Source organism: Pararge aegeria, chromosome 12, assembly GCF_905163445.1.
Source record: "Pararge aegeria chromosome 12, ilParAegt1.1, whole genome shotgun sequence".
Taxonomy (NCBI): domain Eukaryota; kingdom Metazoa; phylum Arthropoda; class Insecta; order Lepidoptera; family Nymphalidae; genus Pararge; species Pararge aegeria.
Window position 1 is genome coordinate 16,257,954 of NC_053191.1, and position 13,343 is coordinate 16,271,296.

Consider the following 13,343-nt stretch of genomic DNA (forward strand, 5'->3'; position numbering starts at 1 on the left):
ACTCTGAGTAGAAACTTCACACAACCAACGTCAAACCACATTCAGCTTAATAAATAAAACCTAGCTTTGAACCGCGGCACGCCACTAACCCTAGGGCCTGACAAGCGTACGCAAGACAAAAGACCACCCCTAAATCATTTCAACCCCATTTGAAAACAAATCCACCTCATATACTTTAAACTTGCAAGCGTGCTTTAACTTGTACAATACAGAATAATTATTTAATGATTTATTTCTTGGGTACTCAAAATCTGGGGCTACCGTAGTGCCCCGGTAAAGACGAGCTTAATGCGCAAGGGCCACCGAACCGCTTCGTCGTTATTTTGATCTTGGGTTTGGTTTATCATCATCACCCATTACTGGCCCACTACAGGATACGGGTCTCCTCTGAGAATGAGAACAGTGGCGGTACTATCATAGAAGCCCAAAAGCCGGGCTAGCGTCACATGTGTTCAAATATTAATTGGTGAATAAAAGGTAAACTATTTAAAAATTTTGAAAAAAATAACAGATCTTTCGTTTGTTGATTTTTTTTTTTAATTTTGGCAAACAGCACATAGCAACTTCTTAATCCAACCAATTATAAATCGAAATTTCAAATCATAATTCGCGTGTTGACCGTTATCGTAGTGTTTTTGAAAGATTAGTTGATATTGTTTGTCATTTAGCACAGAAAGGAAGGTAACTTTTAAAGGTCATGACGAGTCAAATTAGTCCTTTAGGTAATTGGTCTTGCTCAAATTCAAGACCTAGGAATGAGAAGTGGTTGAACCGGTTTGCAGGACTTGCGGATTTGTGGACTGTATGTAATGTAGCGACGCATATTAGACACGCAAAGATGTATTTGTTATAATTTTTTGTTAGATATTATTAAATTCATGAGGAACTAGTATCATAAAGGATTGTGACTTGATTGTCAGCGCTAGTTAATCGGGAACAATTAAGCCACTCAACTAAAGAGATGTGTACCGGTTATAAGGACGAGTCTGTGGTGTAGTTAATTGACCCTCCGTCGGCATTATTTTAGGGGTCACTATCAAATTGGCCAGTTTCTTTCGTCTGTCGCACAATAATAATTATAACATACAATATATTTGATAGAAGCAGGCGTTACTTTGCGGAATTCCACGATATATCATGGAAATTAAGCTTAATTTGCTATACTCCGCGAAAAGCAGGAGAATCGGTATGGTGTAATTTATAATTTCTTAAATCCTTATTTATACTCCACACCAAACAGACCTTCGGCAATGTACCCTCTACGCACGTTTCGCTCCGAAACCGGAGCATCCTCAAGAGATGTTCACTTAACAAATTCAAATTCAAATTGTTTTTTTCAAATTCAAATTCAAATTCATATCTTTATTTACAATGAACAATTGTTTGGAAAATTATTCATTGTTAAATCATAATCTCCCTCCCTTTAATTTTCATAATATAACATACAATATATATATTAACTAGCTGTTGCCCGCGACTTCGTCTGCGTTAGATTTTGTTTTTAAAGTATTCAGTATCGCTAAGCCTTAAATGAGTATAGTAGTAGTATATATATATATATATATATAACATGTGACTGTCAAGTAATTATAGACAAATAATTTGCAATAAAATAAAATTGCGACTATAATTAAAGATCTAAGCTATCCTATCTCTTAAGTTGGACCAGACTGCTCACGGTATGCCAATTTAATTTAAAATCGGTTAAGTAGTTCAGGAGTCCATCGCGGACAAACATCGTGACAGGAGATTTATATATATTAAGATTAAATAGCTAACTATATTATTTGAAATAAAACTGTGATAGCCTAGTGGTTAGGGCTTCGGCCTCCGTTTCGGGGTCACCGAGTTCCCCCAGTTGCACCTTAATTATAAAATAAATAAATATAGTACGACAATACACACATCGCCATCTGGCCCCAAAGTAAGCGTAGCTTGTGTTATGGGTACTAAGATGCCTGATGAATATTTTTATGAATTGTATACATAAATACTTAGAAAATACATATAAACACCCAGACACGAAACATTCATGCTCATCACACAAAATTTTCCAGTAGTGGGAATCGAACCAGCCGTGTGTTGGGCTCAGAAAGCAGGGTCACTGCAAACTGCGCCAATCGACCGTCCAAAAAGGAGTTTGCATTTGTTCCAATGTACGATCACTTAATCTCGGTGTACCTGGAGACCGCCGCAGGTTACATTTTATTTCGGGAACACAAAGGGTTCCTGCGATTTTAAAAACCCAATATAATCTCGGACAAAGTCGCGGGCAACAGCTGTAACCATATAAGCTTAAAGAGGCAGCTATTTTTATGTCACAGATAGGCACTTGAATTTGATGTAGTTGTAAAGATATTGATCAGATACAATGAAAAGGCAGTTGAAAGAATAATACCTTACAGCTTTTAACAAAATATTGGGTACTATGTACTAATACCTATTATAAGTGAACTTAGGAAGGGAGGGAAATATTTTTTTGTAATTCTGAGCATTTATTTTTGTTGGTAGGTACATAATGTTTTGTTTCTGAATGACCTTAAATAATAAAGAAATGATCTTGACCGTAAGGATAGGAAGATCTTCCTCCGAGCGGTTGATCGTGCTAGGGGACCGTGGATGTTTGGAAGTTGTATATATGGTCATTATTGTGAACACGTGAAGGATCTTTGTTGCGCCAAGTTGGATAATGTGGACACCGCCACATTGACGGATGACAAAATTATATTGTTTTCACTTCTCATGCTCTTAAAGTCGTACTTCAGGCTATGTATAATATAAAAGTTTTAATTGACTTTTTCGCTCTGGTTTCAAGTATTGTTGATCTATTTAAGGCAGATCTAGCCTAGGTGAGGATATTTTTTTTTATACAAAGAGTATGTAAACACTACGTTGTTTGTTTGTTTAAAACTTTTTCACCCATTTCTCGTTAATTTTCATGTGTTCCTTGTCCTTCCTTTATTTCAAAAACCTACATTCATGAATGTCGGATAATGTGGACACCGCCACATTGACGGATGACAAAATAATATTGTTTCACTTCTCATGCTCTTAAAGTCTTACTTCAGGCTATGAATGATATAAAAGTGCATAGTTTTGATTGACTTTTTGGCTCTGGTTTCTAGTATCGTTGATCTATTTAAGGCAGATCTAGCCTAGGTGAGGATATTTTTTTTCATACAAAGAGTATGCAAACGCTACGTTGTTTGTTTGTTTAAAACTTTTTCACCCATTTCTCGTTAATTTTCATGTGTTCCTTGTCCTTCCTTTATTTCAAAAACCTACATTCATGAATGTTGGATAATGTGGACACCGCCACATTGACGGATGACAAAATAATATTGTTTTCACTTCTCATGCTCTTAAAGTCGTACTTCAGGCTATGTATAATATAGTGCATAGTTTTAATTGACTTTTTCGCTCTGGTTTCTAGTATTGTTGATCTATTTAAGGCAGATCTAGCCTAGGTGAGGATATTTTTTTTCATACAAAGAGTATTTAAACACTACGTTGTTTGTTTGTTTAAAACATTTTCACCCATTTCTCGTTAATTTTCATGTGTTCCTCGTACTTCCTTTATTTCAAATACCTACATTCATGAATAATTGACAGCGACCACAAGAAAATTATAACGTAGGAATAGTCCGGTCATTATCCTCACTAGAGGCGTGGTCTATTTGTGCTGTGTCTGCTTATGTAGGTTTTTTAAACCTAAAATATCTTCAGTTATGGGTTTTGTATCTGAGATCACAAAGTCAAAGTCAAAAATATCTTTATTCAAGTAGGTGATAGGTGGCACTTTTGATGCGTACATAAGAATTACACGGTAGTGAGATGATGGCGATAACCACATTCGTAAACTTAAAACTAAAGCTACGAGGGTTCCAAACGCGTCCTGGTCTACGAAGAAGCCCACAACAAACTTAGCCGGGTGTTTTTTTTTTTTTGTTATCACCATCTCACAATGTCATTTCAAATTATTAGAAGAGCAACCTGGTTAGAACAATAATTGACACCCAAGCTTTTTTATCGATTACGTAGTCCTTTATACTATAATAGGACTTTTCTATAAGCTTACGTTTAATACAAACTTTGAACTTTTTAAGAGACATCTCCAAGATGTCAATTGGTAGTTTATTGTAGAATTGTACGCAATTTCCTTTAAACGAATTATGAATATTATGTAACCAAGTATATTGCACTGTAAGATTATTCTTACTTCTAATGTTTAAATTATTGCAGTCACATTTTTTCTTAAATTTAGAAATGTAAAAAAATACGATAGCGAAACAGCTATCTGTTGTTTAAAATAGTGTGATAGGTAATATCTATCTCGGTACAAATTATAAGTAGGATTAGCACATTTGCTAAAGTCTATAACATGAAATTTCTTATTATATGTACATAAATTGTACAAAGTCATATTTAAATTATACCTAATAGTATTTTCTTGGTGTGGCAAGTTATGAAAATAAGGAAATGTGTATAATACAATACTATTTACATTTAATGTATTTAAAGAATCAATAAGTTTAATCAGCTCAGGTTTGTTAACATTCCCTCTATTTCCCATTATGATAATTAAATTAGTTTTACAGTCAAACATATTCCTATTTCTACAAATTGCAGCTACAATAGCTTTTAAATTTGAGTTGGGTAAACAGTAGTTAAAAACTGTGTGTCCATTCAACTGAGAGTTAAGATATAAGCCCATGTTACATCCAATTTCATCGCTGTACATAATTGTTTTTATTGAACTGCTACTATGAGCATTTGCTTCAATAAAGGAATTATTATTAATATTTATGTTTTGTGATTTTGAGTTACTTAACCTGACACACACCTTTCTCACATTAGAGGGTGATGACACTGATGACACAAACTGGGGATGACTGCCTATACTATCAAAACTATGGGTAGATAGTGAAGTTAATTTACCACTGGGTTGTTCTGTCTTATGCCATTCATCTGAAGGGCTTCTTCTTAGACCGGGACGCGTTTGGAACCCTCGTAGCTTTAGTTTTAAGTTTACGAATGTGGTTATCGCCATCATCTCACTACCGTGTAATTCTTATGTACGCATCAAAAGTGCCACCTGTGGGCCTACTTGAATAAAGATATTTTTGACTTTGACTTTGACTTTGAAAATACTATATGGTAAAATAACTAATATTAAAACTATATATAATAATGTTATCGGGACAGAAAGTAAATGTGGAATATAATAATCAAACTTACAGTATTAAATAATAATTCTTTAGACGAGTCTTAAAAATACTGTGAAATAAATTATCATCATAGCACACATTTGATAAATATTAAAATTTTCTTGCTGTTTCTTATAGTCTATAGCATCCGGACGGAGACTCCGGCCGTGGCTAGTTACCACCCTACAGAAAAAGACGGGCCACCAAGCAATTTAGCATTCCGGTACGATGCAGCATATATGCAACTGATTAGCTGTATGGGTTTTATGTATAACTGCTACGCCCTAACGAATGCCTGTAGATGGTAATCTAAGACTGCAACATCACTTACTCCTATGTGAGATTCCAGTCAAGGGCTAACTTGTTTTAATATAATAATAGTATTTTTATCGATCTTGGCAGCGGTATTAATAAACGTGAGTCGTGTCGCCATCATTACGGTATCGTGTTGAAGACTATAAAGTACTGTTTGAAACGCAGCATGCTTCTAATGGAACAGGTGAGAGTGGAATCGTTATTTTTTTTTTCTCCAACTTTCAAAACGGTGTACGTGTTTTTCGAAGGCATATTTCCGTATTACCATTTGTACTCTGTGTCAGCATATTGCATACATTTTTAACAGACTTAAAAAAAAAAGTCAGAGGGTATAATTTCGGTTGTATTTTATTTTTGGGTTAAAATGTAACGGAGTATGGCAGTTATATTATATACATACCCCTAATCGGTTTATACGCGGCATCGTACCGGAACGCTTTATCACTTGGCTGTACGTCTTTGCCGGCAGGGTGGTAATGAGGCACAGCCGAAGACAGCTAGTTAGCTTAAGTTGTTAGTTAGCGATTGCAGTTATCGCAGTCACCTCACAATCGTATTATTATAAACTTTTTTATAGTAATGATTCACAGGGCATTCAAGGAGCGCGTCCCGCGCGTCCCGTAGGTGTTAAGCCTCATGTGTCTGTAATGAACCCGGCAACATCGCCCTTTAGACTGGAACACAGCATTGCAACAAGGCTGCTTAGGGGCAGAAATAAGCATGGCGAAGGCTTATTACTGCTACAAAAAGTTCAACTACTGTTAAACGTATGAACGTTTCGTAAATGCCTGTGATAGGCCTACATGGATAAAGAAGTTCTGAATTTGAATTTGAAGCCTCCCAACAGACTTGACACAATTTAGAAATAAAAAATTTCCAAAATGTCCCCGCCGGGAATCGAAATCGGGACCTCTCACTTATATGACCACAGCGCCCACTACTGCGCCATGGAGATCGTCAACAGTAGCGTGGAATTTATTTTCCCACCAACATTGTGTAGGTACTTCATAAAAGTGTCAAGCTGTATCCCATATCACTCCGTATGTGTCACGTGACGAGTAAATAGTTACACTGAATAGATGTCACTGTGAATTTGAGACGTAGGCGTTGTGGTTTTTTACTCGTTTCTTTACACCAAAGAGGTTTAACATTATCAATTCATTACCGGCCCACTAGAGAGCACAGATCTTATGTTCGAGCAAGGTTTTAAGATGTAGTCCACCGCGCTGTACAAGGGCCGATTGGAAGACTTCACACTCCTTTGAGATCTCTCAGGTATGCAGGTCAGGATTTGATGAACTCTCAGGTATGCAGGTCTCCTCACGATGTTTTCCTTGTTTAAACGCACACAACTTAAAAGAGCTACGTGCTAGGATTTGAACTCGGCACCCTGAAAGTGAAGTCGATGTAACAGGCCTGCGCTACTACGCTAAGCTTCCATGCATTGTTTACATAATATTATTAACACTTAAAATATATATAACGGATGTTTACACTATGGTGTAGGTTATAATTCATGGGCGTACCTACCTTCGTAACTGTTTGATATTAGTTAACTGTAACATTAACTGCCTCGTTGATCGAACATGCAGAACTACGGATCAAGAAGGCATGGTTTCGATGCGCGGTTCAGATAAAAAGGAAGGCTTAGATTTCTTTGTTAAGAAATTCTATGTACCAGAACAAATTTTCTGTGTTCTCCGAAGTCATGATAGATATTTAAAGAGCCAGATTTTGACATTGGTTATTCTTATTTTTATCTCCCGAAAACAAAGGATTCCTACAGGATTAAACAGAAGCTCGTAATTTAATAATTAAAACTTTTAGTACCTAAATGTCGTAAAGTTAGGAGAAAATTTATGAGAACCTAGTGCCATTAAAATAACTTAAACATAGACAATGCACTTAATTAAATAGGTAAGTACCTAAATACCGTTTTTAGAAAAAAGCTAGAATACTTTTGTTTGTTTATTTGTCCTTTCTTAACGCCTTAACTAAGCAAGCAATGGCTTGAATTTTGGCAAGGAGAATTTTATACATGAGAAGATGGAGTGTCATAGGCTACTTTTCATCCCAGGAAAAGAAACGGAATAAACACAGTCAATAGCTAGGTCACTTATATGGAACAATTCATAAGTATATTTATACCTACCAGCTGACCTGGTGAACATTGTACCACCTTAAAAACAGCACATATTAAAAGTACTGTAAAGTGGCAATTTCCATAATAATAATTGATATATTTTTTTTAATCCTAGAGTGCTTTTGAGGGAAATACAATAAATATTATTATAAAATAAAAATATATATAATATATAAGAACTTGTTTAATTGTTAATGTATAACAGAAAATTATATAAATATATAGGTATACTCATTGTATGTTCCTAAATCATAATATGTTATAGGGAGAAAGGGTTATTTGTACCAGAAATACAACAGCATTTCATCTGCCATTTGAAACTCTAGACTTTTAATGATTTTAAGGCATAAGGGGTATTTCAATCACAATGATTTGCCCTACAATAATCTTTATGTTTCCTTTTATTAAAAGGTTTAAAGAAATTAACGTAAATAGAAGTATTAACAGTTTATGCAATACAAATGTTTAAGGTGCCTATTTTTGATGACTGCTTATCTGATAGTGGTGTGTGTTGTGACCTTATAAGTTGCCCTGTTGAAACATTAAAAAAACTAACTGGCAAAACAAACTAAAACGTGATAACACTTTTTGCTAAGTGATGATGCAATCAAAGATGAAAGTATTATAATCTTGTAAGGGTACAGTAGTTTTGTAAATAGATGCTGGTAGCCATTCTGGTGAATTCAAATCTAGAACAAAAGTAGTGCTGTTTTCAGACCCGCCAATTTAGTCTACTTCAGAGATTTGCGTACAACAGTATTTATAGAACTACCATACCCTTTTGTTATATACAGTCAAGTACATAAGATTTAAGAAGAATTTATGTGGAGTAGGTACTTTTTACTTTGTTGTTTAATAAAGTGAATTAAGTGGGTATGTTGAAATATTGTATGACAAAGTCAGTTGGAGTCAAGCTACCTAGCTAATACATATTGTTATTAGGAACTCTCTAGTTTTATTTAAGTTCTTAACCATATTACCTTTCAACATTATATTTCTTTCAACTTACATTGTAATGTCACTTACCAAAAGGTGTCATCAGAGCCAACACAAACAAGCAATCTCGTCAAGAAAGCAATAAGAAACTTTGTTGTTTGATTGTGTGGTTAAAAACATAAAGGTTTTTACATACAACAAATGTTTCCGACCAACCATCTTTACCGTTAGCATAAGTTATGAATGCTCCTAATTATAGTTCAGTATGAATATCAATGCTATGTAACATCAGAGCAAAATGTTGTTGTTTAAAGCAACTCTAAAATGTATAATATTAAGTCTGCTATGCTTTGATGTGTTACAATACTTGAAAATGACTACAGGAGTGTGAGCGTGCAAATCTTATACTATGCATACTGTAAAAAATGAAACGTGATTTCATTTGGCATAAAACTTATATTATCACTAGCTGTTCCCAAAAGTTTCGCCTTAATTATGTAAACTCCCCTTTTCTTTTGTGTACTAAGTGTACTGGTCTGTTCTGTGGTATAGTACAAGTTGTTCATAGCCATAGGCCAATTTATAGTTGCAAATAAGAAATAAGATTATGTTTGCTTTCATGTTTTCCAGATAAGAAACATATTGAAAACCTGCATTAGAACATTGTTATGGGTCTAAGCTCTATATATCTCTCTCTATTGGGAAGGATCTAGTGATTAATTCAGTATGTATTAAGCCATCAGATCTACATATCCTTGGCAATGTTACATCCTATTTCAGACTGCAATAATTCTAGGGTTGGCAGACTAAAGCTCTGAAGTCAAAAAAAGTCTTTTATATACCAAAAACAGTAAATTAAATTATTACACTGACTGACTTTTACAATATGCATGAGTTTCATATAAACTACCTTACCCCTAATCAGTCTCTTTATAGCGGTTGTGTTGGTAAGGTGGTAGGTAAACCAGACACAAAGGTTGCAGGAACACAAGTTTATATAATAACTACCTAGTTAGCTAGAACTAAACTGGTTACAGTTGCCAGCCTTTAAGGGAATGTAGGTAACTCAGTCTGTCAAATAACCTGTTCTGTTATCTAGCTGTTTTTTTAACATATAGGTAAGTATTTAGTTAAAACATTATTGAAGTTTTTAGTATGACTCAACAATTTGAATAAATAAAACAGAAATAAAATTGTGTTAATTTAAAATATGTTCTTCTTTTTTTAATTATGCCTAAAAATCGATTAAAAAGGCAGTTCTTATTTTAAATTTGTATTAGGTAGTACTTTAAGTATATAAATCTAAAATCTGGCTTATTTAAAGTTTATTTTTTATAAACTGGGCTTGAACCATTTAGATTCTAAAAGACTTTGTTTTTGACAAATAGAATGTGTTACCAGTTCCTCAAAAAACGAAAGGTATTTTATATTAGATACAAAATTTTGTCTTACTGAATACATAATTATGAATTTAATAGGTACATATTAGATACCAACTAAACCTACATTATTGTTTCAAAATGACAGAGATTAGATCATTCATAAAATAGAAAAGGACACTTAAAATACCATTTATTTTTAGTTTATCCATACCAATTTATTATAATCTGTATTGATAAGGGTTCCTTTTATGTCAAATGCCAAACAATAGTAGATTTTTAGCTCTGATAAAAATGTACCTATTCACGCGATCGGCCAGTTGTATCATTTTTATTAATACAGCAATTGACATAATTTAGTATGCAGGTCGGACACTGTTTGATTATTCATCGTTCGTGATATGAACATTTTTGAATAATATATGATTACACGCAATTTAAAATATAAAATATAGGTAGCTCAGTCAAGTTTTTTTTTTATCGCGATAACATCATAATACAATAATAGAGAAAATAGTGTTTGTTTACTCACCTTATCACGTTCCTTGAGAAAAAACCTTCGCGATGTTCTAGTATCACTATCACATTGATATCATTATATAAATCGCACTGCGGTTTGCAAACAGATGAGAAATCTGAACAGCTTTCGGTCGGAATATCGTGCCGGCACAGTATTGAACGGAACCTTTATGAAACCATGGGCAAAATATGCATTTTTTATTATCTCTATCGATTTAGAGCCCGCCACCGCCGTCGGTCGAAAAGTCACCGTAACGCGAGACCAGCAAAACAGGTTCTGTTTTACAAACAATATCACCACAAGCACCTTAGTAATTTCATTAATAACATCTGAAAATCGATTCCACAACAAGGTTCACGACAATTCAGATAGAAAGACTGCCGCAGCGTGTTAAATTCATTATTTTACTACCTAACGACTTCCTACGACGCGAGAAACACAGTTCTTTGTTTATTACACATTTATTTAACTATAATACATGGAAAATTATTGAATTCCGATTGTTCCGAGTCAATTTTCGTATCATTTTTCTGAATACAATGGTTGCAAACAATAAGCTCAGCGGAAAACACACACGTCCGACACGCGGAAAGCTCTTGATGACACTAAAATTTGTATAGATGTCGCGACTCGCGGTACTCGCGGCCATTATGGAAAATGGCGACAGACAGGAGCCGTCAAAAACAAACAATCAAAATTAAACTTTAAATCAAAGCAATAGAATAGAATTTTTAATATATAGTTTTATTATTTAAAAACTATTCGATCGTATAAAACGGCTAATTTAAAGAGCTTCAAATGTCTATGTTACTTCTTGATGTAGATGCGCTAGTTGTCTATTCGCTTTGTAAAGATGTTTTGTCCTTTTTTCTTCAATGTGATTTGGAATAACAATATTTTAGGACTTGTGCTTACTATGTTGGTACATCAATTAATGTTGTTAGTCAGTTGGGTTAAGCTAAATTGCCGGTCCTGTTTTAGCTTGCCTATCTTCAAACAATCCAATTGGTTTTCAAACGTAAGACTGGTCTGGAGACAACCCAACACGAGCAGAGGTAAAGAGGCGGCCAAGCGAGTTTGTCTTTGTTTTATTCTACTAGAAGTTAGCCCTTGACTGCAATCTCACTTGGTACTGGTCAGAGCTGACTGTGGCACAGTCTAAGATAGATACCTAGTAGCTGGCTATCCTGTTAGGGATATGGCAGTTTGTTTTATTAAATCGACACCCATAATCGGTTTCTATGCTGCTTAGTAGGTAAAAGAACATTAAATCACTTGCCGCCTCGTCTTTGTCGGAATGATCTTAACTATTAGCAGCCCAAAGCCTCCCAATACCAGAACATGGAAAATTCTGAAAATATTTATTCCCCAACTGCCCCTGAAGGTAGAAGTGGTACCAAGTTCCCAAAAAAGTACAGTAGGTGCTTATTCCACGTAGAAAATTTTAATCCAAGTTATCCTCACCAAAGCCGATTTAATCGAACTGAATTTCAATGTTTCACTTCCTACTAATTAGGGTAGGTACTCTTAGGCAATCCTAAGAGTACCCTAATGCAAATAAATCTCTGGCCCAAAGCCAAAACTGACAATTAAATCACTACCTATTAGGTAAGCCGAGGGTCTTGACTCAACATCGAAAAATATGGCGTTTAAGTCATCTACGAGACAGTAAAGTTTGGGGACCTTAACGACATTAGGAATAGAGAAATCTCGACTCAACACCGAAAAGCATGGCAACTGATCCACGATACGAAACAAAAAACTTTGGGTATCTTCCAGATCAAAGAAAAGAACAAAATAAAGAACGTCGCTTAGGAAGTATTATACCTAGGAATTAGGTAGCTACATAGGTACCACAAAATAACTCCAGTACCTAAGTACCTAGGTAAGTGCCCCGTGCCTTACAAAGTTAAGATAGGTACGTACGTACCGACGTTATAAGCGGCTGCATATTTTAATTGGAGAATCGTTAAGTTTGTGGGTAGTAGGTAGGTACCTACCAATGTATCTCTTTTAACCACATTTAAAATTATTGTGGAAAATAAGTCCTACAAAAAGAAGCATAAGGCAGAAATAAGCCTGGCAGTAGTAAGTTATATTATCCCGGGCGAGCTCTGTCACAAAAACCAGAATGTACGATTTAGAATGATTGCTACGCAAATTTTGTAACCCATTCGACGACGGAATTCTCTAAAGATGACTGGATTGCAACTTCTCTATTATCAATGTAATCTGTACAACTAGACAAGCCTCCAAGGCAGAACTTAACCAAGTTAAAACTGGCTTCGCCATCTAACGGCATTAAGGCGTGTAGTTTGCGATAGTTAGATGAAAGAACTGAACGCTGTCGGCACCATCTAGCGGCATCAAGATGTGTAGTGTGCGCTATTTAGACGAAGTATAGATGGCGTCAATAGACGCCATTGTAAATAAATACATGTTTATACATAAACCCTTCCGAAGTAATAATCGTATAATACAATAGATGGCACTTACACACACTAAGACTATCCTACTAATCTTACTAATATTATAAATGTGAAATTGTGGATGTTTGTTACTCAATCACACAAAAACAGCTTTGGAGGAAATTTGGCATGCATGTACCTTTGACATGAACAAGAACATAGGCTACCTTATACCGATTCCTTAAGTATTTCCCGAAGGCAAATTAAATATTGTTTACGAACTAAGACGCTGCCAGTCAGCTTTGAAAATTGGTATGCATGTCGCATATGCTATGGAACATGTAATTTCTATACCGATCTCAAATAATCCCCGTGGTAGGATTAAAAATTGTAAACGAGCGAAGCTTAAGACCCAATTCTGAAATTCACGCATAC

At 35.0% G+C, this 13,343-nt stretch overlaps 1 protein-coding gene across 1 annotated transcript in view; it reads right to left on the minus strand.

Moving 5' to 3' along the window:
- LOC120628484 overlaps positions 1–11,075 on the minus strand; it is a 261,310-nt gene extending 250,235 nt beyond the window's left edge. Inside the window, exon 1 of the mRNA XM_039896875.1 lies at positions 10,513–11,075. The gene's annotated coding sequence lies outside the window, so the exon portion shown is untranslated. The remainder of the gene's footprint in view (positions 1–10,512) is intronic.
- Between the last annotated feature and the right edge of the window lie 2,268 nt (positions 11,076–13,343).